The sequence below is a fragment of the Mus musculus genome, chromosome 15, assembly GCF_000001635.26.
Source record: "Mus musculus strain C57BL/6J chromosome 15, GRCm38.p6 C57BL/6J".
NCBI classification, from domain to species: Eukaryota; Metazoa; Chordata; class Mammalia; order Rodentia; family Muridae; genus Mus; species Mus musculus.
Window position 1 is genome coordinate 51,616,424 of NC_000081.6, and position 24,731 is coordinate 51,641,154.

General features: G+C 41.6%; 1 long non-coding RNA gene across 3 annotated transcripts in view; it reads right to left on the reverse strand.

The window, feature by feature from the left end:
• Gm34562 overlaps positions 1-24,731 on the reverse strand; it is a 51,081-nt gene that overhangs the window by 14,853 nt on the left and 11,497 nt on the right. The window contains exon 1 of one of the 3 annotated variants that reach the window (XR_001781739.1): positions 13,087-13,188. The exons of the other annotated variants lie outside the window; for them this stretch is intronic. This is a non-coding gene — a long non-coding RNA (predicted gene, 34562). Of the gene's footprint in view, positions 1-13,086; positions 13,189-24,731 lie in introns of those variants that run through there. 3 annotated transcript variants of the gene reach the window in all.

Genomic DNA, 24,731 nt, shown 5'->3' on the forward strand with positions numbered 1-24,731 from the left:
TCCATATCAACATGCCACAGTAATCCTATGATCATTCCTTGAGGGGTTATGAGACTTCTCTTAGTAGAAATTGTGATTGTGGAAGTTATTGAATTGTCATATATTGGACCAAGTGGCAGGTGAATATTTATTTATAACAAGAGATACCAATGTCAGGTTAGCCACTATTAGAGTTTTGAAGGTTGCCTTGATCAAATATTTATTCAGTGGTGACTTTTTCACAAAGCATTTGTGTATTCTCCTTTCCCTTTAAAAAAAAAGGGGGGTCTAGTTACATAGCCTTGCCCAGACTGCTCATGAATACAAGATCCTCCAGCTTCGTCTTCCCAGATGTTAGGATTATATTAGGTAGCTGCTACCATGTCAGCCTATTCTACTCTTGGAATATTATATCATACAGTTTTGACCACTGTATTACATAGGGAATCATTGTACTAGAGCAATGACTGGATCTTTATTGACCGAGTGTTGTCTATATTTTGTGCACCCACTATATGCCAAGTCTGTAAAACAGGCTTCTGAAACACTTTCCTATTGAATCTTTCTACAATTCTATGAATAAGGTCTGAACTTCAGAGAAGCTGACTGCCCAAAGTCAAGCAGCTAACAGAGGGGAGAATCGCAATTCAAATCCACATTTCCCAATGCCCATAGAGTTTCTGGTACATGACAAAGCCCCCGAAAGCTAAAACATTTTTAACACTAACCAAAAAGTAGCATTCACACATCCTCTTTAACAACTTTCATTTCTCTCTTTTGCTCCTCCTTTAAAAAACATGATTAGTATCCAATAATGCAATTATTTCCAATCATCATTTATTAGCAAGCAAAACAACCCAACAAATTATTGTCATTTCCATCACTGTGATGAGAGGCTTAAGTGAATGTGTGATTAGTCTATAAATAATCCCATTACAATCTGCTTTTAGTGCCGAGGAAGGCTTGGTTGCCTACTGATGGGTTTTGCCTACTGATGGGTTTTTTACACTGATCATCAAATCTCTCCCCCGAAGTGAGGAGTGCATATAGAAGAAGATAAAAAAAACTAGAAGATTACAAAAGTATAATATGTATGTCTACTCATGTGTTACATTTGACACTGGAGCTTGATATTACACCCAAATCTCCTTTAGGACCAGGGTACCCACTCCCAGCAGATAAGAATATGGGACCTCATAAAATTGCAAAGCTTCTGTAAAGCAAAAGACACCGTCAATAAGACAAAAAGGCCACCAACAGATTGGGAAAGGATCTTTACCTATCCTAAATCAGATAGGGGACTAATATCCAATATATATAAAAAACTCAAGAAGGTGGACTCCAGAAAATCGAATAACCCCATTAAAAAGTGGGGCTCAGAGCTAAACAAAGAATTCTCACCTGAGGAATACCGAATGGCTGAGAAACACCTGAAAAAATGTTCAGCATCCTTAATCATCAGGGAAATGCAAATCAAACAACCTGAGATTCCACCTCACACCAGTCAGAATGGCTAAGATCAAAAATTCAGGTGACAGCAGATGCTGGTGAGGATGTGGAGAAAGAGGAACACTCCTCCATTTTTGGTGGAATTGCAAGCTTGTACAACCACTCTGGAAATCAGTCTGGCAGTTCCTCAGAAAATTGAACATAGTACTACCAGAGGATCCCGCAATACCTCTCCTGGGCATATATCCAGAAGATGTTCCAACCGGTAAGAAGGACACATGCTCCACTATGTTCATAGCAGCTTTCTTTGTAATAGCCAGAAGCTGGAAAGAATCCAGATGCCCCTCAACAGAGGAATGGATACAGAAAATGTGGTACATTTACACAATGGAGTACTACTCAGCTATTAAAAATAATGAATTTATGAAATTCCTAGGCAAATGGATGGACCTGGAGGGCATCATCCTGAGTGAGGTAACCCAATCACAAAAGAACTCACATGATATGTACTCACTGATAAGTGGATATTAGCCCAGAAACTTAGAATACCCAAGATACAAGATACAATTTGCAAAACACATGAAACTCAAGAAGAACGAAGACAAAAGTATGGACACTTTGCCTCTTCTTAGAATTGGGAACAAAACACCCATGGAAGGAGTTACAGAGACAAAGTTTGGAGCTGTGATGAAAGGATGGACCATCTAGAGACTGCCATACCCGGGGATCCATCCCATAATCAGCCTCCAAATGCTGACACCATTGCATACACTAGAAAGATTTTGCTGAAAGGACCCAGATATAGCCGTCTCTTGTGAGACTATGTTGGGGCCTAGCAAACACAGAAGTGGATGCTCACAGTCAGCTATTGGATGGATCACAGGGCCCCCAATGGAGGAGAAAGTAACCAAGGAGCTAAAGGGATCTGCAGCCCTATAGGTGAAACAACAATATGAACTACCCAGTACCCCCCAGAGGTTATGTCTCTAGCTGCATATGTATCAGAAGATGGCCTAGTCGGCCATCAGTGGAAAGAGAGGCCCATTGGTCTTGCAAACTTTATATGCCTCAGTACAGGGGAACGCCAGGGCCAAGAAGTAGGAGTGGGTGGGTAGGGATGTGGGGGGGGGAGGGTATGGGGGACTTTTGAGATAGCATTGGAAATGTAAATGAAGAAAATACCTAATTAAAATAAATTTAAATTTAAAAGTTAAAAAAAAAAGAATATATAATGCTATAGATGTGTCTGTTACCTGGAGAATCTCCTCAGCTGAGGAGCCAGTTTGATTTGATGTTCACGATCCATTCCCTCAGCATCCTCTACATGTCATCATTCCATGTCTCAAATACAAGTCATTGTGAAGGATCATCCAGCAAACACCTTCTTCTGTGTCTCAAAAGCCTTTAACCTGAAGATATGTCTTCAACTGTAATTCCCTCTCTACTCCAGTGTGAATTTTCTGGTTTTTCTTAGTTTGTGGGGGTTAGGGTTTTGGTTTGGTTTGGTTTGGTTTTAATTTATTTGTTTTGTTTTTGAGATACAGTCTGTCTACATAGCCATGGAACTCCCTATGTAGACCAGGCAGGCCTTGACCTCACAGAATCCTGTCTGCCTTTGCCTCCCCAAGTGCTGTGAATCAAAGATGTGTGCCACCACACCCAGCCAGTGCTAATTTTCTTGAAGGACACTCTCAACAATCACACATACTCAGGTCCTTGTCTTGGACTCTTTTTAGGGAATCCAATTAAAATACTTAACTCAGAAGTGACACCATAATAAGACTTCTAAGGCTGGGTATGGTGGCCCATATCTTTAATCTCAGCACTTGGAAGAGAGAGGCAAGCATATCTCTATAACTTTGAGGCTACACAGATCTACAGAGTGAGTTCCAGGCCAGCTAAGGTTACAGTCTCCTCCCTCTCTCTCTGTCTCTGTCTCTCTCTGTTTCTCTGTCTCTGTCTCTCTCTGTCTCCCTCTCTCTCTGTCTCTGTCTCTGTGTCTCTCTCTCTCTCCCCCACTCTCTCTCTCTCTCTCTCTCTCTCTCTCTCTCACACACACACACACACACACACACACACACACAACTTGTAATATCTCACACACTCTAAAGTGAGCTTTACCACCTCTACCCCAACCACAGGAACGTTGAAACACCAGCAATAATATACTAATTTCTGTGAGAAAAGGAGGAGAGAGAGAGACTTCTAAAATGTCTCTCTCCTCTTAAGTCCTTTCTTCTAACTGCTGTGTTACAGGGCAGAAAGCCACATTTAGATAGCAGGGGTCTACACCAATATGATAATAGCCAGTGTAGTGCATCAGATTCAATTTCAGTTGCTCTGAGTCATCCTTCATGGTTGCTCTGGACTCTACCAACCTGGAGAGATTCGATGAAGATCACACCCACTTCTGAGAACTCAAGACTGATGGAAAAGCTTCCCCTCAATCACCCATACTGAAAGCAGCAAAAGCAACAGATAGATAAGCAGATATCTAACTTACAGATTCAAATCCTAGCATAGCCTCATATCATCAGCATGTAAACTAAGACAAACTACTTCACCTTTCTTTATTTTCATTATTTCATCTTCAATGAAGAAGTAATTTTGTTTCAAAAGTTCCTTTCTTAAACTGAAGGAGCTGAAGGAGTTTGCAACCCCATGGGAAGAACAACAACATCAACCATCTAGACCCCCCCAAGAGATCCCAGGGAGTAAACCACCAATCAAAGAGTACACATGGAGGGACTCATGGCTACAGCTGCCTATGGAGCAGAGGACTGCTTTGTCAGGCATCAATGGGAAAAGAGGCCTTTGGTCCTGTGAAGTCTCGGTGCTCCAGTGTCAGGGAATACCAGGGTGAGGAGGCCGGAGTGGGTGGGTGGGAGAACACCCTCATAGAAGCAGAGGGAGTGGGGAAGGGATGGGGGATTCCAGGGGAGGGGACCAGGAAAGGAGACAACATTTGAAATGTAAGTAAAGAAAGAATCTAACAAAAAAGGAAAGAAAAAAAAGAATTAACAAATTTAAAAAGTTCCTTTCTCATGTGATTATGATTTAAAAAACAAAAAAGCACTAAGTAAATTGGTTGCTATAGATGCCTGGAGTCACGCCTAGCAGAGTAATTTTCCAATAAGTAGGAGACACCATTACCTACTAATAGTACATATTGGAGACTACAACGTCGGTACCCCACTCAATTTGGCAGACCATACCAGTGAAAATACCATTCTCTGGAGAAGCAGATGAAAGCATCCTATGGGAAAATAGACTGTCTACAGAAAAGGCTCTGTCTTGAGGAACCACTCTAAGTACTATCTAATCAGAAAATGACAATTCCCCAAACTCAGTGTAGGATCCAGTTACAAGGTGAAGCAGAACACCTAAGGCATGTGCTCCAAAAGCATACCTGGAGCCTAATAATTAGTGAAGAAGCTTGCGATCGTCCGAACGATGCTGTGACATGCTGAGCAAGTGGTATACCTAACAATAAAAACATGCCTGGTGGATGACATAGGAGACATTCATACTAAGAGTTTGTAAAGCTTATGCCGTACTCTCTAATGTAGGAAGAGTCACGTTTGATGACAGGAATTCTCTGATGATGAGTGACATATACTTGACAACAAAGAACCAACAGTTCAGGAGATAATGTGGTTTCAAACTCACAGCAGCCCTTAAGTGCACAAACACGAATCTCCTGGTCCCGTTCCTACCCTGAAAGGTGAGAAGCTTCGGAAGCAGAGTTTTCCATGCAGTTTTTTTATAAGCTGACGAGGTTGGTCCAGTGCGTGCCGTAGTTGGAGATACATAGACTGTCCATGAATCAGTGCTCTGACTCACCACTCAGAAGCAATTTTGGAATGCTGAATTTTATATGGTGCTGCCCAACATCAGAGATGGTAACATAGTTGTGTACCAGATTCATTTCCCTTCTCATGCACAATTAGCTTTCTACTATAACTTAATTCCTTGAAACTTTTACTAGTATGAGATAGATGCCAAGGGTGTGACAACCCTAAATGGATGGATACACTTTCTTCTCAGCCTAACTTTCTCAGTAACGTCTGTCTTCACTGAGCCTTTCAGATGTAAAAGCATCACTAGATCATCAGACATAGAAAAAAAATCTACTCGCCACCCAAACATACAGCTTTGACAAGACTTTGACATAGTAAAAAACACAATTAACTGAAATCCCTTGATTTCTTTCTAAATTCACTCATTTAAAGTGGACATAATGACTCTCCTAAAACAGAATGAGATACAGATACGGTACTTATAGTAGATAGTGTTAAGAATGTGTGTGCGCACGCCCGTGCATGAAGGGGGAAGGGATTGTCTCTGTATGTACGTATGTGTGTAGAGAGGGGTGGGTGTATGTTTGTGTATGTTTATTGCATATATGTATATGGAGAGGGGTTTGTATTTGTGGGTATATATGGGTGTGTGTATGTGTGCATGGAGAGAGGCGTGTGTCTGTGTATGTGTGTGTGTTTATGTGTGTGTATGTGTGTGGAGAGGGGATATCTCTTTGTGTATGTGTATGTATGTATGCATGTCTGTGTGTAAAGAAGGTGTGTCTATGTGTGTATGTATATGTATGTGTGTGCATGTATGTATATGTGTAGGAAGAGGGTGTGTCAGTGCATGTGTGTGTTTGTTTCCTACTCTAAGTGTGTGTGTGTGTGTGTGTGTGTGTGTGTGTGTGTGTGTGTGTGTAAAGGAGGTATGTCTCTGTGTGTATTTATGTGTATGTACATGTATGTGTGTATGACTGTAGGAAGAGGGTGTGTCTGTATGTGTACGTGTGTGTGAAGAAGAGGTATGTCTGTGTGTGTGTGTGTGTGTGTGTGTGTGTGTGTGTGTGTGTGTGTGTGTGTGTGTGTGTTTCCAGCCACCAATACCACTCTTCTGGGATAACAACATTCTTCCCTGATGGACAACATCAGGATCGTCACAGGTAATAGATGAATAATTAACTCTTCATAGTATCCTGTATGTTTTTATTAAGAGCGATGACCGTGGAGGACGTGAGGAAAGTGCCACCATGTTCTCAGAATTGCTGCTGTCACTTTGGTGTACTTTCCTTTGAACTGTGTTTTAATCAAAGCAGGTTGATTTCCACTTGGTGAAAATGTTTCATTTCAAACCAGTTGGGGTTTTATAGGTTTTCTACCACACTTTATTGGATCCTTGTAAATCTTATGAAATTCTGGAATGTCTAGACCATAAAAACCTGTCATTTGAACGTGTTTTCTATGGAAATGTTTCATCTCTATGCAGACTCACATGTTGGCTTGCACAGGTTTGTAGTGGTGAAGAAAAAAAAAAAAAAAAACTTTTAAGATGTTGCCACTGTGCCTGAGTTAAAAGATCACCTTTTTAGCTGACAGAAATTTTACTTGTCATGGAGAGATCCCTTATTGAACTATCAAAAGGGCTGGAGCCTGTCGTAATAATAATAAATTTTACTTCTCATCACACGCTCCTGTGCCTCTCATTCCTGATTCTTTTCCATGCACATGTATTTCTGTGAGAATGTTAAAGTGGGTGATGTACTTTTATCAGGAATGGATGCTCATCTTCATTGAGAAAGATGTGTGTTAATGGCTGAGAACAAGATTCCAAGAGAGTTTAAGAGATCCCACACACAGGCAAACTCAAACAAACACAGGAAGAAAGAACAATTTATATACCTCTTTAATGAAGCAGAGCCAAGCTCCTGAGTGCTGAGGGTGAACTGATCCTTTCTTCTCACAGAGTTTATCAGCTGGCCTCTTGGTAAGCATGAAGACGTTGGAAGAATTTTCCATTTATTTGTCTAAAGCATTGACTGCCAGTCATGCATGAGAGTTCCCGTGCTGTCATTTCTAAACTTATATGGCCCAAACCACTCTGTTACCAGTGTAAATCGTGTCTGCGCATGGGTGAGTGTGAGCAGTGAGATCAAACCATGCCTTTCCTGGTAATTTTATGAATTTTATGCAAAACCACCTTCCCATCCCCAAAATGAAGAAAAGTGTTGTTTACATGGCTCATATCTTCAGACGATTGATGTCTGGGTCCAGGGAAGGCTATGACATCAAGAAATCTTTTCCTTCCCAGAAAGAGTGATAGTCTGGCAGTGAGCACCAAGCAGGTGCCCTAGCTTGTAAAGAAAACTGCATTACTTTCGAACTCCTTCATGTTGGAGTCACATGAATCCAACTTGGGAAGATGAGTGAACCCCACCCCATACCCCCGAAAGAAGAAAGACAGTTGATTTCTCTAAACCACGAGATATGAAATTGGAGCCGTGTGACTTTCACACCCAAGCTCTTTCCACTAAGGATACTGCCCATCAATTTGGGGTCTGAAAACCTAGGTTTCTAAATGGTTTCAAAGACACTTACCTTACTCTGTGACTTCACTGACCACTTCTTTGTGCTTTGTTCTTCTTTGGAAGTAAAATGTAGTTGACACCTTTAAATCACTTAGTTACCTAATTGAATAGCTCACTAAAAGGTCTCTCTGATCCCCGGAAGCCAAGATCAAAAGCAGCGCTGGAGTGACATTTCAACACACAGTGACACTATAAATTGCCCTCAGATTAATGCAGAATTGTTAAACCTTATAAGTTGATCCCATAAATAAATATTAATAATGTGATCATAACATTAACTGTCCCCTTTAGTAGATGCCATTGGTTTTTATGTTGTCTCCCAGATCTTCAGAGTCACCAATTCATGTTGCCAGTGAGAGTAAGGTCAGGAAAGTTATAAGATCACAGGAAGTCCTAAGATACAATTCCCTTCATAGTTTAAGCTTTCAAAACAAAAGGAAGGGAGAGAAGAAATTAGGACTGGTTTATCTTAAAATTACAGAGAAGGTGTGATAACTTTTAAAGAAAATAACTGCATCTGCCCCAGCACCAAGCAAGATGTGTGAACCCAAAATGCATGTAGGGTTTTTTTTTTTAAGATTTATTTATTATTATATGTAAGTACACTGTAGCTGTCTTCAGACACACCAGAAGAGGGAGTCAGATCTTGTTACGGATGGTTGTGAGCCACCATGTGGTTGCTGGGATTTGAACTCTGGACCTTCAGAAGAGCAGTTGGGTGCTCTTACCCACTGAGCCATCTCACCAGCCCAGTAGTGTTTTAAGGATAAGAAAATCTCAGTAAAATTGGTGGTCTTGGTTTCACAGTCCTCCAACAGACTCACTCACTTTGACCTAGATGTAAACACAGCCTGACTCTCAGAAATAGCCCCATAGTACACTGAGAAAGGAAAATATTCTAGAGTTAAGAAGATGAGGCTTAGCCAGGCAGTGGTGGCACACACCTTTAATTCCAGCACTTGGGAGGCAGAGGCAGGTAGATTTCTGAGTTCGAAGCCAGTCTGGTCTACAGAGTGAGTTCCAGGACAGCAAGGGCTACACAGAGAAACCACCCCCAAAAAAGAAGAAGAAGAAAGAAGAAGAAGAGGAAGAGGAAGAACAACAACAACAACAACAACCAACAACAACAGCAAGAACGAGAACAAGAACAAGAAGAACAAGAAAGAACAAGAAAAAGCGGCTTGATGTAACAGACTGAGCACTCACTAGTGAGCAATCCCTTCATGTCATTTCCCAACCTGCCAAATGAATATAGCAGAGCTATAGATAATATTGTGTGAAAATTATACTTTCTTAGAGATGCATATGACTTTTTAAAATATAAAGTAATTAGACATACGATATGATAATGTAATTCCTTTCCACAGACATTTACCTACATCAAATTATATAAAAAGTAAATTACGTTAGACACAAATAAAGGAAAACAGTGTAAACTTTAAATGGTCTAAATTTTAAAGAACTTTTAAAACCACCTTATTCTGTTAAAAACAAACAAACAAACAAACAAAAACAAAACCACTACTTCAGGCCTGGGCACTAAAAAGGAGTCACTGTCACTCGATTTTTGTAAAATCTATTTTAATGGCATTACTATCAACAAGTATTCGTGACCCCAAAATACACCTAGTCATTCTAAACTGGAAATCCAGGAAGAGAGGAAAGAAAGCATCCTTCCCACTGTGTCACAGTAGGCTTAGAAAACAAGCTGCTTGCAAGTTTCTTCATTACATGACAGGCCTGTGGGGCACACATGAAGTGCAGTTTGTGTACCCAGAGCAAGGTGTGCACCAAGGCAGATGTCAGAAAGTAGCAGAGAATCAGTGAGCATATATGAGACAGAGGGGAACTATAGCCCAGCAACCAGAAAGGGGGGCAGAGTTGGACAGCAGAGAATTGGAGAAAAAAGCAAAACAAAGCTGAACTTCACTCTGTTGCTTGCTCTATGTGCACACACACAAACACACACACACACACACACACACGCGTGCGCGTGTATCAATACGCTCAAGTACATTCCTACTACTTTACAGTAAGTCAGCAAGAGTATACTTTTTAAATTCCAACTTCACAGAAAGCCAGCAGGAGCATAGATTTTAGCACAGGCTAAAAGTTGGAACTCTGTATGGGGATTTTGGTTTATAGTTCTTTGATCTTTCTCTACAGCGCAGAAAGAAGAAAATCACTTGCTAAGTTTTCCAAACCTATTGAAGAAAACGCTTGAATGTCCAATGTCTTAAAATCATCATAGAGACCATGTTTCCTATAGCCATAAAGCAAAATAATGTTAACAACTATCCACATTTCTTGAGCCACTTACTCTGTCCTAGGCAAAAATAACCTCTAAGTTTATCTCCTTTTATCTACTGAGCATGTGAGGAGGGCATTATCGATGTGCAACAGAACTAAGCATGGTGGTTGGTATGTGACTGAAATCCCAGCACTCAGGATGTGGAAGCAGGAGGGTCAGGAGTTCAAGGCCATCCTCAACTACAGACCGTTAGAGGCTAGTCTTGGTTACCTGAGATCCCATAAGGGAAATTTAAATAAAAAAACACCAAAACACTAACATTTCATAGATGAGGGAACTAAGGCAAAAAAAGGATTGAAGGAATCTGATTAGCTACTAAATGGTAAATGAAGTCCTAACCCAGACAATGGGCTTGCCTTTCTTTTATTTATATTTCCATATCACACTTAAGTTTACTACCTAGGTAGAAAAAGATTTTTTTTTTTTTTAGTTTTACATAGAACAAGTCTAGGTCATAAACTGGGACATTCTCCTGTAGGGTTTTCTATTACTGCCATTTCCTTCTCTAAATACAGGACCTGACCGACCTTGCCTCAGTAGTTCAAGAGCTACAGTTACCTTTACAAGGTGATATCCAGGCTCCTGGTCTGCTACCAAAATGAGCAAGGAAGTCAGGGGACCTGACACCTCTGGACTCTGGGGGCACCTGCATTCACTTTACGTACTCACACACGTATAAATACATACAAATAAATATTTTTACAAATAAACTATAAGTGTATGAAACTGTAAAACAATGAAATTAAAGAAGAATCAGGGGAAGTTTTAAGTTCAAGGTCAGTCAGTCAATCACATAGTGAGCTTTGAGACCAGCATGGGCTATGTGATATTCTTTATCAAAGGGGAGGAATCTTAATGAAATTCACTTCAGACATATCTTTATCAATTTGGGTTTTTTATAATGTATGAGAAGAGACAAAAAAATTGCTGACAAAAACATCTATTCTTTTGCTTCACAGAAACTGATCTTTCAAATTGCTCTCCCACCTCTCACTTTCCACAAAGTAAATCTCCTCTGGCAGAAGTGAGCCCTCCTGTGCCAGACCTCAGTGATGCCAAACTTGATGTAGTTTAGGCATTCGTTCAATGGCATCACAGATTTCTCACCCCCTGAGACATATGGTATACCACATTTCCATAAGATAAGATGGGAAAATCCTGCCTCCTGACAAGCTGGCATGGTGAGCATCCACTGCCAGCGCACACTGTGGCTTTTAAAGAAAGCATCATGTTAAACAGAGCTCCTGGACGTGACTTCACCAAGATGTCACCCGTTTGCCTCCGAATGTCAAGACAAGGCTTTGAAAGCAGGTTAAGACACCGTTTTCCCGATGCAACTATTTGTTCAGTTTCTACAGGTGCATCAACAAATGTTCAGGCCATTAACAGTCTACTCTACCAGTTAGAGCCAAATAATGTCCTCCAATGTATAATTCAAAAAGTAAAAATAAACCTTTCTAAATTCAACACCAAGACATCACAACCCTGGCATCTATGTCCTGCAACTTTGGCCCAGTTGCTCAACTTCTCTGAGCTTCAGCCTTCTTACTTGTAAGATGTGAGTACTGAGTACTGAGGTACTGAGTACTGAGTACTGAGGTACTGTTGTGAGACAGAAGTTGAAAGTGTCTGGATCACACGTGGCCCTCAACTAGTAGCCATTTCTTCAAGTCCCCATCCATATCAGCATATCCTCAAGGTATAACAGAATTGTTATGATCCACAAGCAGAGCTCTGAGTTCAAGATCAGGCTGCTCTACAGAGCAAGTTCTAGGATGACTAAGGGCTACATAGAGAAACTTTGTGTCTCAAAACAAAACAAATAAACCAAGAAAAACAAAACAAAACAAAAAAGAAAAGTAACAACTTAGGTATCTGAATCTGAAAGTCTCTCTCCCCCCACACACAAATCCCTCCCTCCTCATTCACATATACTAATAAATGCCAAGATCTTGCACTCTAGACTCACATAAAACCAGGGCACCAATTGCTTCTTGCAGCCCTTCCCTAGGTTCGAAAATAAAATTCAAATGCTCTGCCTTTGTTAAACTCAGCAAAGGTAGCAGCTTAGACATGAAAGTGCAAACACTAGAAAGAAAAATAATAACAGCTGTGGCCAGCTGCCAGCTCTTGGCCAATCAGTGGTCCTGTGTTTAGGTTAGTTGCTTCAGAGGCTGGGGCTGGGAGCTGGCTGAACCCCTGCAGCTGCCCAGTACAAGTGGAGACCACCCATGCTGAAGTGGACAGGCATGGGGAACAACACGCAACAATGGACAATCCCTGAGCCCTCCAGTTCTAAGTCTTTTTCCCTAGGCTTAGTCTGGACTCCGAGAAAGTCAAGACAAGGGAGAGAGAGAGACAGAGAGCGAGACAGAGACAGACAGAGACAGACAGAGACAGAGAGACAGAGACAGACAGAGACAGAGAGACAGAGAAACAGAGAAAGAAATAGAGAGAAACAGAGAGACAAACAGAGAGAGAAACAGAGAGAAAGAGAAACAGAAACAGAAAGAGAAACAGAGAGAAACAGAAAGAGAAACAGAGAAACAGAGAGAGACAGAGACAGAGAGACAGAGACAGAGTGACAGAGAGAGACAGAGACAGAGAGACAGAGAAACAGAGAGAGAAATAGAGAGAGAAACAGAGAGACAGAGAGAGAAACAGAGAAAGAAACAGAGACAAACAGAGAGAGAAACAGAGAATCAGAAAGAGAAACAGAGAGAGAGAAACAGAAAGAGAAACAGAGAAACAGAGAGAGACAGAGAGACAACGACCCAGACAGAAAGACAGAGAGAAACGCCTAGAATAAGCCAGTAGTCTCTGCTATTAAATCACTGTCTCAGGCCAGCAACAGAATCCGGGAATGGAAAATTATATTTCCAGTGGAAAATCACCGTCTCCAGCTTCGCAGATCTCACTTGAGTGGGGCACTCGCTCTCACCCAGCATCGTTAACATCTTACCTGTGGGCGGCTGCTAGAATTGCTTCGCACCTCTCTCTCTCCGTTCCAACACCTAATACTTCCTGAATGCCTTACACAGACACATAGGAGCTGATGGTTTTGAAGACAGGTTTGTTTTTTTTTTCTCCATGGCTTTTCTATGAGCCCCTCTGTGCTACTCTTAATGAATGCAGTTTGTTTCATTTTAAGGTCAGAGGACAGGCCTACTTCTGTGTCCTACTTCCAACACAATTGTGCCAACTCGTTGTAATCGCGATATACAATAGAGAATAAAACAGACTAAATGGTCAAAATAAAGAGCTGGACCTGGGATTTGGTCCTCAGCATGACAGAAACTAAGCATGGAGACACATGCCTACAATCCTAGCATTCAGGGAAGGGAGAATAGAAGATCAAGGTTCAAGTTCAATGTCATTCTCAGCTACATCATGAGTTCAAGGCCAGGTGAACTACTTGAGGCCTTGTATTTAAAAAAAAAAAATCTAACAAGAATAAGTAAATAAATGATAAACATTTTCTCCTTCAAAACAAAAAGTTGGACCTAGCACAGAGAGGCATGTAGGCAACCTTTAGGTCTAAACAAAACTTTTATCCAGAAACATCCAGGTGATAGATGTCTCTACCGACCATACCTACCTCCCCATTTCCCAACATTAATACCCACGAGGGAACTTGAACCTGAACTTGAAACCATTGCTTGCTGACTGTGGGCTCAGTCTGGTGGCAACCTGTCAGATTTTGGCTCTTTTGTTTATTTTCTCGGTGACACTAATCTGCAGGCAGATTAATGTCTGATAATCTGAGAACTCTCACAGGAGATTTCTTCCATCATAAACCACCTCCCAGGGCCAGATTGCTAACTAGCATCACCGGACAATGTAGCCTGACTGAGTAAAGGAACTGGATCATGGAGCACAGTATCAGAAGAATCCGCTTTTGCCAAATGATACAGTCCAGAAGCCGACTGGAAACTGGAAACGTCTAGAGGTTCTGCCACTAGCTCTTAGAGAAGAGCTCCACAGAGAAAACGGAATCACTGCACTTGCTATCATCAGAGAGATGCCCAGTAACACTCTGCTGATGACAGGCTTCTATACCCAGACACATCCTTCATAGAAAGTTTGCTGCCATCTTTTACAGATGAGTCTCGGCTTAGAATATTAGTGCATATAAGAATCTTAACATGCAGGCTACTGTGCCTCTCAGGAACTAAAGAGAAACCCAGAAAGCTCCCATTTGACTCAGCCATAGCTGCCTGGCAACTATTCTAGCACTTACGGATAACTGGAGCCAAGCACCACAAAAGCATAACCAAAATACCTGGGATGAGACTCCTCTGACCACCAGTTAAGGGATAGGGAAAAGGGGATCCTCACTTAGGACTGAGAAAATAGCTTAGTCACTAAAACACTTGTCTTCCAAGCAGAAAGACCTGAATTTGGTCTCCAGAACGTATATTTTAAAGAAGAAGCCATATATTGTGCACACTGTCATATTCTCTAGGAGTTCATATGTGTATCAGTCCTGTTGTGTCTGGAATCTCTGTTTCCCTGGTGTCATCCTCCACCTCTGATGACAGTCCTTCTGCCTTCTCTTCCACATAGGTCCCTGAGCCTTGAAGAGAGAGGTTCCATTGAAGATTTCTCAGAGCTGAGCGCTGCAAAGTCTCTGACTCATTGCACGCTTGTCCAGACCTGCACAGATTTTAAACAAAATGAAATCCCAGCACTGAGAAAAGTGGCTACAAAGCCTCCCACCTCCAAGCAAGAAGCTGTTTGCAGTGGATTTTGATGGACTCCCACCCATCTCTACCTGAGAGCTTTTGTCTAACATACACAAAAGTGATTTCCGTCTTGGTGAAACCCAGAAATCATACCACAGAATACAGCCGTGCCTCAGGCACTGCAGAGAAACATGGCTAGGTTCTCAGAGAAACGTGGCTAGGAAACTTATCCAGGGACTTCCTTCATGCATGACCCAGTGGGACATCAGTAATGTTTCAATCCAGAATTAAATGTATGTTAAGGGTTTCAATCCAGATTAGGTGTATGCTGTATCTGGAGAATTCCATCCAAGATGAAACTCTTTGTCTCTCTTTGCTCCACTCTATACCCAAAGATCTTGAACGTGCTTAACATGTAGTGCTTTTCAGCTGTACCTGCCTGTTTTCTTTCCTCTGACATGTTCAGGGTTCAAAGTCCCAAAGGTGCTGACCCCTGTCAACTGACCACAGTATTGTACCCATAGGATGGGCTCTTGCACTCGATGTCATAATTACACAAGCAGGATTAGAGATGTCTCCTTCACCTTTTATTTCTTCCTTTCGCCCAGATTTTATTTTCTTTATTCATGCATCCTGAACCAATTGATACCTTTAACCCCAATTTCTCTGCTCCCGTTGTCATTTAAATTCCTGCCAGTCACTTTCTGGCCCATTACCAACGGGGCCTTCTTGCAAGGGCTGTTTCCAACGTGCATTTACAAGGTGCTTTAATGTAACTGGTTGTAAGAGATGGCGAGGAATCCCTCTAAGTATTTAAGCAGCAGCGGATTGCTCCTTCCCTGCACATGCTGACACATTCACACATTTGTTACACCACGGGCCAGCTTTCTTGTGCTAGCTGAGGAAAAATTGCAAGGTAGGGCCTTTGTAATTAAATCGCTGTCCTACCATAACAATGAACGAGAACGTTGTGGAATCTCAGGCTTGTTAGAAACTGTGCCTCTGAGAGACAGAATGGATTTTCTGTGAGACCGAAGTAACCATGCCCCTCTACTCAGAATGCGTTCGTTTAGTGGCTTGCCCACAGAACATTCTAGGTGTTTGGACCCTATCACTTTGTATCTCACCGCTGTTCCACTTTCTCCGCAGAACCCAGGCATACTATCCTGATATGCTCTCAATTAAAAGTGGTGAGGTACATCAGCATGGCTGCCTAAACAGTGTGGCTACCTGAACAGGGTCATCACCAATAGACATGCTAGCAAGGAAGGGGGGATCTACCCCTACAAAAGAACTACAAGCTACTAAGAACAGGAGAAATCATTTTCTTCTAGATAATCCTCTTAATTAGTTACCTAGTATCAATTGGTCTGCCCTGATAGCGCATACGTATGAATAATACTATATACACTGAAAAAGTTCTATTTATGTATTTGTGTGTGCATGTGTGTGTGAGTGTGTGTGTGTATGTGTGTAACAATAATAAAGAAAAGACGCCATAAATTGAAGAGGGGCAGGAGACATGATACAAAGGGACGTGAGAGGGATTGGACAAAGGATAAAGAATGTGGGGTGAAGAAATAATGTAATTATATTTTCATTTCAAAAATGTTCATTAAAAATTTATACATGAGAATATATATAGCTGATGTGTATGTGTGTGCGAATGTAAATGTATATGTGTATATGTGTGTGCATGCATGTGTGCATAGACACAATTGCTTTCAGCCTTAGTCAGAGATTCTTCTTGCAGTGGGTAATAGCCAATGGAGAGCTGGGTAACTCTTCAGAAAGCTGGAAACGAGACCAAGTGCTCAGCCTTAAATGGACCTCTTTATCAATGCCGACTGCCGAAGCATGGGGAATGTCCGAGAAGAGACAAAGAAAATAATAGTGGGCAGATATGTGGAGTGTTCTGAAGCACTGCCCTCTGTACGAAACGTGGTTAGGGCAATCATGGGCTAACAGCAGCTGAAGCTACCTACACAAGATAAAGCCAGGCAAAACCCTGATGTAGATGGGCCCCGTTATCTCCAGACTCAAGGGCTACTAGAAGCTGATAGTTGCTGCAAGAGGGTGGCTTACTCTTCTTGAAGGGCATGGCCATTGGTAGCAGTATAACATGATCCAGTAGATGGATGCACACCCATGCATAAATGTATGCACACCATAATTGAATTATCTATAATTAATTAATTAATTAATTAATTAAAAGGAAGTTGGGAGGAATCATGTTGAAGGAAATATGGGAGTGAATATGATCATATTTTATTGTATGCACGTGTTTAAAATTCTCAAGAATAAGGGAAGTTTTTATTCTATAAATTTGAACATATTAACCATGATATCGTGAAGCAGAAAGCCCTTTTTTCTTGTTAAAAAAAAAAGAGCAAAGAAAAGGGAAAATACATTATAAAAATTGATAATATAAAAAATATTCAAGATACAGTAGTAGGGTAAACAGCAGATTTCTAAAGCAGAAACACAGGACGAACCCCTGTCTAAAAACAATGCATGCTGTACCTGCCTGGCTTAGAGCATATGCCCAGAGCACAAACATGCTTGCTAATGAAGTTCCAGGACAGTCACATAGGAGAGATAAAACTGAAGAGACTTATTTAAAATGCAAAATACGGATGTCCAAAATAATTATCTCTTCCACTATTCATCTCAGAAGCTGAAAGAGGAGAAGGTGCATTCTCACTGATTCCCAAGTGTCCCAGAGAGTGACTTTCTGCTCTATGCTGATGGCTCTGGCTCTGCTAGCCGCTGGCACAGTTGGAGCTTAAGAATTAATTTGGGGGCCCTGTAATTACAGTGCCCCCAATGGAGGAGCTAGAGAAAGTACCCAAGGAGCTAAAGGGATCTGCAACCCTATAGGTGGAACAACATTATGAACTAACCAGTACCCCGGAGCTCTTGACTCTAGCTGCATGTATATCAGAAGATGGCCTAGTCAGCCATCAGTGGAAAGAGAGGCCCATTGGTCTTGCAAACTTTATATGCCCCAGTACAGGGGAACGCCAGGACCAAGAAGTGGGAGTGGGTGGGTAGGGGAGTGGGAGGGGGTATGGGGGACTTTTGGTATAGCATTGGAAATGTAAATGAAGAAAACACCTAATTTAAAAAAATAAAAGAATTAATATGGACAGGTTGAAGAACACAAGTGTGTGGAAGGGACTGGAGACTTTCGGTGAGTGATAGACGTGGGGGCAAGTCAGAGACACATATACCTAAGCCTGTCACCCAAGCTCTCAGAGGTCTGTGGGTAATGAATAGCAATGTCAAGGCTAGCCTAGTCTACACAGCAAGAAATTGTCTCAAAAAAAAAAAAAAAAAAAAAAAAACCAAACCCCCTTCAAAGAGAAAAGGCAATTGAGAATAAAGAGGTGTGGGGGTGGTTGGATGAGTTACATTTTAATTTCCTGGAACCCAAAAATGTTCCACTGTGAAGCCCAGATTATAAATTCAAATTAAATCTAGCTCAAGGCAAAAGAAAACCTGCACCATTAACGATTCCCCACCAACTTCAAAAGCAGGATTGGGCCACAAGGTAGAGAAACAGAGGTTATAGAAGGTGCTGGGAGCTTTGCATTGGCTGTGCTTAACAGAGCAAAATAAGTGCTGAACTGGCAGGTTGCTGGCCACAGCCCCGGAGGCTCTGGGACAGGACAAGACCAAGGGACCTGGAAGTCTCTGGCTGCTCCTTTATCGGGAGTCCCGGGTGCAGGTGTTGTTTCTAAACAGTGTACGGCTGCCTAGAAGGAAACAAAGTTGGCTCAGAGCTCATCTCCCTCCCTCTTGGTTCAGGAACATATTTCAAAATGCCACTTTATTAACATCTAAACAGAAACACCTCTCCGAGGCTGTGGACGAAGAAGCATAGAATAAACACAGCATCCCTGCCTATTGTTCTGCCCTGTCTAAATCCTCCTTTGATGGAGTGGGAAAGGCAGTCATGGAGGAAACTGTTGGCGACCGCTGAATTCAGAACACACGGTGAGCCATTCCGACGAACAGAGCTGATGGATTAAAACGCGCTGAGGAAGGACATTTCACACCATGCCCGAGTAGGCCACGCTGGAATGAGAGGAAATTCGGCCCGCAATTTCCAATCAAGGGAAAGCTGGCAGAGGGACAGAATCGGAGACCTCCACAGATTTACACTTTCTCTGCTAATTAGCATTAACATGCGTGGTAGAGGTGCCTCACCAGCTTGTGGCACAATTTAAAAAAAAAAGAAAAAAAGAAAAGAAACAGGAATGTGTTACCATCACAGAATGTGTAATTACTTTAAGCACCGGCTGAAAATTGCAGGGCTCTTCATTGCGGAATTTGTATATATTTATTGTTAGAGATAAACTTGTTGAAGTATATCTAATTTAATTTTATGTTATAATTCCTGTTTAAGATAATTTTTAGTATCAGCAAGCCAAGAACTGAAGTAGATACTGCAGTAAATCGTAATCCATTAAAATACCAGAGCAATGCATCCATTCAGCCGCAACGCGACTCGTGCATTGTGTAAGGGCACAAGAAAAGAGAAAACTCTAGGATTACATCAAAACTCACATATAGCCTGTAGTTTTCCTCTCCAGTATCCGGTCATCCAGCCAAGGCTTTGCCAACATTGCCCACCCTCCTTCAGGACCTTGGAAATGGGAGTTGTTTTAAAACAAACTGTAGATTTCTGTTTCCCTTAGGTAGAATTTATTATTTTTGTAAAAATCTCTTCAAATTGGTGTTTCTTCTTCCCACAAGGCAAATGCGTTAAGAAAGATTATTTGGCTTAAAGTCATAACTAGGCTATTATTTGTTTTAAATTTTGATTTAAGACCAAGTTTAAATTTCTCCTTAAATTGTTAAGCAAGACAATTTAGAGCTATGAAAAGGAAGGTGTTTTTCAGTAATGGGATATGGTGGCAGGGGCTACCAAATCATACAAAAGCAATTTCTTATGGGGGGAAGGGGTAGGGGGAGTGGAGGTGACGGGGATAGCCCTGCCTGCATGTAGTCTGTTTGGCTATCTGTTTTGAAACAGCATTCTGCCAAGCTTGAAAAACTTGAAAAGCTGTGCCTCTGGGAAGAGAATCCTAGGATTGTGGCTATTTCTGCCCTGCAGCAGACAACCTCTTACTTAGCTCTTTGTGCCCTCATTTCTCGGGGGTGGGGGGAGTTGGAAGTACAGACAGTCCTACAGTTCACACGGTTAATACTTGGTTCACACCGTTTGTGTTTCTAAGATGGGAAAAGCATTAGCAGTCGGGTCTTACTATTGTCTTGAGAAAGGCACTGAAGTCAAGTCCTATCCTATGGAGCAGGAGGCACTGTGATTCTTTCAGATAGAGTCCTAGTTTTCTAATATGTGACTAACATTCACCTCCCTGTTATATGACAAATGGGGGAAGAGAAGGAGGCTAGTGTCTTAGGCCAGCTCTAAGCACTGATCCGGGAGTTGTCCACCAGCCTGTAATGCATTGCAGTAATTAATTTCAATCGGATAACAGTTCTGATACATTGGCATTGTTTTTGCCTAGGGAAGCAGTCTTGCTCAGCACATTCAAATTTTATTTATTTTATTTTTATGGTGCCTTTTAAACTTAGGAACATTATATTTTCTATTCAGTGGTTCTAATAATACAAGCCAAGAACATAAAAGACAGGATCAGAATGCCTACATAACCTGAATACTCTGAGATGGGGGAGGAGTGAGCATAATTAAGTCTTTCCCTAGAGCCGCGGGATTCTAGGCAGTAGCAATAGCAGCATCAGTACACGTGGCTCATTCTGGGGGATAACGCATAGAAGAGGTGTAAAGCCAACTGCTAGGGATATGAACTAGGCAAGTATTTACAGCACACTGCTTCTGGTGCACAGTGTGGCTCCAGAAAGACTGAAAAGTAAAGGACTTTGGTACCAGCCTCATTCCTTGCAGGATGACCTAGGCTATGATGAACACTTGAGTTAACTATCCTTATTTCACTGTGGAAAGTATTCACATCCCGGGGCTAGTAATTCCCCTCCCATAATAGCCAACTGTTATCTTGCTGAGCCAGAAAGTGTTGTGTTTAATTGTACTGAATAAAAGTTGGATATAGGCTGTTGGGTTGTTGGTTTTAAAGCATCGTTCTGCCAAGTTGAAGAAGAATGCTTTGTGCCCTTCCTGGCCTACTGTTGGCTTTGTTAAGGACAGTGTTGGTGTCCGGCTTCCAGCCTATACATGGTCCAAAACAGAAGTTAAAATTTTAGGTGAGGGAAATTCCAGTTAGGGCCTGGGGGAAGAAGAAACACAAGTTCCAATGATCATGGAAAGCCACACAGTTGTTCATATGTGTAAAAACCAATCAGTAGCTTGAGTGTGTTGACTGGATATACACATAGACAAGTCACTAGACTTATCTAGAGTTATCACCTGTCTTGGCCCATTGGGATAACAGAATACCATAACCCAGGGTGGTTTATGAATAGCAAACATTTATTACTCACAGTCAACCTGGACTAAGCTTAAAGTCCAAGCTTAAAACACCAGCACACTGAAGGCCTGATAGGACTCACTGCCTGGCTCCTTGTGTCCTGTGTTCTGTCACATGCAGGAAGCATGAGATAGCTTTCATAAGGGCACTAGCCACCAGAGACTCACCTCCAAGTCTCCGCCCCCTCCTAGTACCATGAGTTAAGATCTAGTTTAAGCTTCCCTTTAAATTGTTAAGGGCAATTTAGCCATTGAAGTTGGGGAATGGGAGAAAAAACATTCGATGTGTAAGATCTACAGAGAAAATTCTTTCTGAAGCAAGACATATTATATACAAGAACTTGTCAGAGTTCATATGAAGCAGTGGAACTGCAGGCCCTAACTGCAGTTCCCCTCACCTCAAATCTTACCTTGGGCTTTGTCCAGGATTAGGCTGGAAACTGACACTAACACTGTTCTTACCCAAGCCAACAGTAGACCAGGAAGGGAACAAAGCAAACTGGGCTGCTGTCATTCCGCAGTCTGTATTGTGACTGTCTACCATGCAGGCTACCTGTGTTCAAGCTTCACATAGATTTCCCTTTCTCACATTCAAGGCAATGTCTATATGTGCTTTTGGATACTATTAATTATGATGCCTTTATTACTCTAATTGACTCAAATTTAAAATGTTTCTGTCAGCGTAGCTATAATACGTAGGCTGACCTTCTCTGCAAGGTTAAAATTGAACTCAGTGCTTTATCAGGGAGGGACTGAAGGATGCCCCAACACAGTATTGAGGAGAGTCTTATGAAAGAGTGAGATACAAACCAGTCAAAAGAATTGATGCAAGCCTACTGGAATTACCAGCAGCCTGTATCCCCTCCCACTCTAAAGATGGCTGTATGAACTTCACCATGAATTCAGCCAGAAAGCTCTCTCTGCTTAACCACGCACACCACTCTGTAGAGAAGCAAAAACAGGAACAAACCATAGCCTCACAGAAAAGCTGGCAAGCAATAAAATACAGTGGCTGTGCCCTCTTCTCTTCTCCTGCCCCTCTTGACCATACTCAGCCTAAGGTCAAAGGGCAAGGGATTTTGTTGATGCCTCTTAGAAAATCGGGCAGGCTGAAGAGCAGGGAGAGTCAACTTGAGGGCCTTTCCAGCACAAGCCACTTAACTTCCCCCAAAGAAACGCCGTATGGAAACCAGGCCTCCCATGGGCTCCCATACAACTATAAATCCCTCCAGTAAAACAAATTCGTTACTACTTTTCACTTCTTATGGATTTTCACAGGAGTCCTTGGAGGCCAACAATTACCATTAACTGTGGTTGTCACCAATGTCTTAGAAACACACATTCCTGGAGTGCACATGTCCAAGTATGTTAAGTGATCTTTTAACTATCTTTTACCCAGAACTACATTTACTGGCTCTTAATTATGTCCAAATTGTTTATGTTTTCCTTCATAGTGGGGCCCTGTTAACCACACAATAAAAAGAAGTTCCTTATCTTTATGATTTTAGACAGAGTTCATTATACCATCCCTATACATATATTAAGGGAACTTGGTTTTTAATTTTACTCTTTTTTTTGCATGTGTGCATTTGGAGAGGAGCTATACATGTTTATATGTTCATGTATGTATGGAGAGAGCAAAACTCACTCTATGACTAATTTCTCGAGGCTGGCTCTCTCGAGGCACCTGGGGCTCACTGACTCAGCTAGACTGACAGACTGACAAGCCCGAGTGGTCCTCGTATCTCCATCCCCCTCCAGTGTTAGAATAGCAGGTGTTTTCTAGCTCAATGACATCTGGCTTTTTACATGGATGCTGGGGATTGAACTTAGGGTCTCATGCTCACATGGAGAGCAATTGATCAGCTGAGCCATCTCCTCACCACCATTAAAACACTCTTATTTCAGCATCTTACATCTTATCTTTCTCTCGATTTGTTTTAAAGATTAAAACTCTGTTACAATACAGTGATGTCTGGTGCATCCTTAACTCTCAGGCACGCTTCCTTCCCTTTGTAACTGAAGTTTAACCTATCCTAAATTATTATTTCCATTCCAAGTTGATCTTTGGTGGCTTTAATGGAAAGATGACTGCACTGCAGTGTCTTGTTTAGCCTGTCTTTAGGAACGAGATACTGAAATCTACCTATAATTTTGTCCGACTATGGCTATTGTTATTTGTATGAGGTACCCTCCTTTAGACCCACCTATGTCTGCCCTCTGGCCTCCATTTCAGGATGTAATAAGTTAATATTCTTATGGGGGGGGGAAGGAACTCTAATTTCCTCATCAGTAATCCTTCTTTTCTTTTTTTCAGTAAAAGAGGTAGCTTAACTTAAAAAAACAAAATGAATGTTCTTCTATGGTGTCTGGTAAGGGTTTTTTGGTTTTTTTCATTTATAGGTGTAAATGGGTGTGTCTGAAAATATCTTTACTTTTTCCAAGGACAGATTTGGTGCCTGAATCCGCTAGTGTTGTAACCCAGGTGGGATGAGCAAGTGTGAAAGCATCAGCTTCAGACCACCACAGCCCTGGGCAGCACAGCTCACTCCTTAGCTAGGACTCATTAGCTTAGGCAAATTCTTTTAACCTCTCCACCTGTTTTTCCTAAACTATGAATAGTATAACAATCCCTGCTTGCTGTTAGCTCTGTGTGTTTGTTACATGGGACTCTGTAGGCAAAATACCTAGGGTGTTATTTAACAAAGGATGCTGCCCATCTTTTCACTCAAAACTCTGCCTCCTAGTCACCTCCTAGTCACCTCTGCTCCAGGCCAGACTCAGGAATAAGCCCTTTGCAGTTATTGCTTCTTTACTCTGTGTTCCTGCAACCATTTCAGCCGTCACCCCCCCCATGCCTATCAGAGTTAACAAAGCTGAAGATGTAGTAATGTGCATGTTTAAATCTAACTGGAATAAGATAACAGGGCGAGATAAAGATTGTGGGAAACTAGACAATGTTTATCTACAACCACCCCAAACACAATGCGCACATATAATTTATTTGCCAAGGAAAATACAGCAGTCAGTTGAACTTGGATATGGGTAACCGTTTTGCAAGGTTGTCTTCCAACAGATCCGCAGGCAGTCACGGTTCCCAAGTCTTAGATATTATTGTGCGCTGATGCTTGGATCTGAGTTGTATTTATGAGCAATTTGCTATAAAATTTTCCTGAAAACATCTACCCATTGTATGTAAGAAACATCTTTGCAGATGTATGCATACAATGATCAAGATGTATGTGTTTACTTTTCTCTACCAAAGAAGCTGTAAACATAGCCAAAGATTGTCCCAGGTATAAATAACTATATTTTAGAAAGTTGATAAAGAAAGCAAGGAGTGTTCCAAGAAAGTGGTGCTTGCCAGGAAGCCACACAGCATCTCAGAAGGTAACGCTGTGGGCCATCAACCCTCCCTGATTCTCATGTACATGTGAGGTACATAAATAA